We start from the raw sequence: 3,602 nt of genomic DNA, 5'->3' as shown, positions 1-3,602 counted from the left end.
GGCGAGTTGTGCCGACGGCGACGACGTCGAGAGCGGTCGATGTGGCAAGCGTGCGACGAGGTCCACGTCGAGCGCGCGCTCGGGTCCGCGCGGCCGAGCACGTTTTCAAGAGAGGGCGGGAAATCTGCCGCTGACCTCTCGCTCGCCGAACCCGGATCCCTCCGAGGTAGCAAACCTCCTTACACCCCCGCCACCAGCTCGAACCCCAACAACCGCGCCTCCATCCACGCGATCATCAGCCGGATGAACTTCCCGCCGGACTTGGCGTCGTTCGCGCAGAGGCCGTGGCCCATGCCGTCGAGGTCGTCGACGAGCGTCTTGTCCGTCGACGCGGCGGCGGCCATGAGGAGCTCCGCGCCGCGAAAGTCCGCGAACTCGTCGTCGCGCGCGTGCAGCAGCAGCAGCGGCTGCGCGATGCGCCCGGCCCGCGCGACCGCGCGCTCGCCGAAGAGCAGGCCGTGCTCCGCGTAGCGCGTCCGGAGCTTGCCCGTGTGGAAGATGGGCGGGCCGACGGCCGCGAGCTCCGCCTCCCGCTCGAGGTCCTCGACGGACTTTTCGCCGAGGGGCAGCCAGGGCACCTGCGGCGGCGCGGCGCGCGCGGCGTCGAGCGGGGCGGAGACGGCGCGCGCGGCTCGCCGGCGGACGAACCGCGCGGCGTCGCTGTTCTAGCTCGCCGGACGAACGGCGCGGCGTCGCCGCGCTGGCTCGTCGACGCCGGAGCGCGCGAGCCGCGACAGGATGCCGAGCAGAGGCAGCAGAATCTTGTTGCTCTTCAGGGCCTTGAGCTTCTCGAACGAGACCTGCGAGGGCACGAACGAGGTCCGGGGCGGGTCTCCTCTCCTCCGACGCCGCCCTCGACGGCCGGGCAGAAATAGACGCACAGGTCGAAGAGCTCGGGCCGGCGCTCGGCGGCGTTCAGGCCCACGCAGGCGCCCATGGAGCCACCCAGGCTCACGACCCGCAGGCCCGGATGCCGCTGGCGCACGAGGAACGCCACCTGCAGCGCCTCGTCGACCTACCAAGTGCGTCGGTGACAATTTTTCATCGTTTCCCAGGTCAAAATTGTCACTGCCAGGACGCTGTCGTCGACGTAGTCCTCGTAGTCGAAGCACAGCGACGGCCAGCCTCGCGCGGCGCCCTCGCTGAAGCCCTGGCCGTTGTAGTCCCAGCTGTAGACGAGGAAGCCCGCCTACCAGGGTCGGATTTCTTCTCGGTGCGAGAATCGCGCGAAAACAGCACTCGACTCCGAACCCCGCGTCGCAGAGCGCCTCGACCCAGGAGCCGCGGTAGCCGAGCCGCGCCGCGAGCTGGCCGCGCGCGCAGAGGTCGACGTCCGCGCAGGCGTCCAAACCCGGGCAGTAGAGCACGACGGCCTTGGGCGCGACGCCCGGCGGCGGCCGCCACGAGTAGACCATGATCTTGAGGCCCAGCGACGACACGAAGCTCTCCGGCGGGTGCTGCGGGCCGTCGAGGCAGTAGCGCTCGAAGTCCTCGACGACCTGCAGCTCCTGGCGCGGCAAGGCCCGGTCGAAGCCCATGGCGTCGCGGTAGCGCACGGCGGCGTAGTACTTGCGACCGAGCGCCCACGTGACGAGGCACGCGAAGGCGAGCCACGCCACCAGGCAGATCGCGAAGGCGAGCGCGAGCATCGTGCGGGGCAGCGTCGCGTTTCAAGAACAAGTTCAAGAATGCAGAATCATGGTGAGGTGCACCACAAGCTATGGGTCGATGATCTGGCTCGACGCCTGAACTCTGCTGAGAGCATGCACTGGAGCGTCGTCCTCCTGCTGCTGCTCGCGCTCGTCATCTTCCGCCGGCGCATCCGCCTCGCCTGGCGCGTCGCGACGAAACCGCGCCACGACCAGGACCGCTGCGCTTTCTGCGGCGCGCCCGACGCGTCCGCGTCGTCTCAGGGCGAGCTCGCGCTGAACCTGCGCCGGTCCGGCCGCCTCGCGTCGCCCGAGGCGTTCTACGCGTTCTCCCGCGTGGACCGTGCCGACTTCCTCGACGACGCCGCCGTCCGCGCGCGCGTCGCCTACCTCGACGAGGCCGTGCCGCTGGGCCGGAGCGGCGCGCAGATGTCGGCGCCGCACATCCACGCGGCGGCGCTGGACCTCGTCGTCGCGCACTCGAAAAACCCGCGCACGGCGCTCGACGTCGGGGGCGGCTCCGGCGTCTTCGGCGCGCTGCTCGCGGAGGCGCTCGACGGCTGCGCGGTCACGTGCCTCGAGCACGCGGCGGAGCTCGTCGACGACGCGCGACAGGGCCTGCGGCGCCACGCGCGGCGCCGCGGCGCGGCGACGGCGACGGCGACGCGGGGCTGCGCGCTCGGCTTCCGGCCCCGGGAGCGCTACGACGTCGTCCACTGCGGCGCGGCGCTCGAGGACCCGCGCGAGCTCGCGGCGCGGCTCGTCGCGCCGGGCGGTGTCCTCGTCGCGCCCGTGGGGCCCGAGGACGCGCCCCAGCGGCTCTGCGCCGTCGCGGCCGACGGCCGCGTGCTCGAGGCGGGGCTCCGCGTCCTCTTCGTGCCGCTCGTGCCCGAGGCGGCGCAGCGGGAGCGCGCGCGCGACTGGCCCGCCGTGCGCGCCGCGTGCCTCGCGAGCGCGCGCGCGGCGCCGCTGCCGCCGCCGCCGCCGCCGCGGCCCCTCGGCCAGCTGCCCACGGACTGCGCCTGCTACTTCTCGCGCCACTACTTCGTCAAGGGCCACGGCCATCTGGACTACGACGGCGACGACGCGTTCCTCCCCGACGCGGTCGTCGCGCCGCTGCGGGCCGAGCGGTCGCGGCGCCTCGGCGCGGACCGCGCGGGGTTCCGGCGGCGGCGCCTCGTCGCCGAGGACCTCGTCGACTGGCGGCCGGCGGAAGTTTCTCTCCCGCCGCTCGGAAGCTGCGACGCGCGCGCGGCGGAGCCCTGCGTCGTCTTCCGCCTCTTCGGCGCGGAAGACGCCGCGGCGCTCGCGCGGAGCCTCGCCGCGTTCCCGGCGCTCGCGCGGCGGCGCGCCGACGCGCTGGGCCAACCTCTCTCATCCTACGTCTCCCGCCCGAACACGATGAACGAGCGGGGCTTCCTCCTCGACGAGGCGGGCCTGACGCCGACGGTCACGGAGCCGCTCTTCGCCTACGCGGCGCGGCTCGCGCGGCGCCTCTACCCGGACCTCGAGGCCCTGGACCACCACCGGTGTTTTACGGTGGAGTACGCGGTCGGCGGCGACGTGGACCTCGCGGCCCACTTCGACAACAGCGAGGTCACGCTCAACGTCTGCCTGAGCGCCTCGGCGGACCGCGTCGGCGGCGACCTCGTCTTCGGCGACGGCACGGCCGTCGCGCACCGGCCGGGCTACGCCGTCTTCCACCGCGGGTCGGCCGTCCACGCCGCGACGGAGCTCTCGTCGGGGAGCCGCACGAACCTCGTCCTCTGGTGCCGCTCGACGCGCCAGCGGCGGAGGACGGGCTGCCCGCTCTGCTCGGAGACGCGGAACCTCGTATTTTAGGAGCGGAGACGTGGTACTTTCGTGGCAGTTCTTACGTCGAACGCCGCGGGGTGTCTCGCCCTGGGAGAGGAGAGCCGAGGCGTCTCGTCCGGGGGAGTTCCGCGGCCCCCG

This window comes from Aureococcus anophagefferens (assembly GCF_000186865.1).
Source record: "Aureococcus anophagefferens unplaced genomic scaffold AURANscaffold_54, whole genome shotgun sequence".
In the NCBI taxonomy this organism is placed as follows: Eukaryota; class Pelagophyceae; order Pelagomonadales; family Pelagomonadaceae; genus Aureococcus; species Aureococcus anophagefferens.
The sequence above is the reverse complement of the archived record's forward strand: the minus strand, read 5'-3'. Positions refer to the sequence as shown.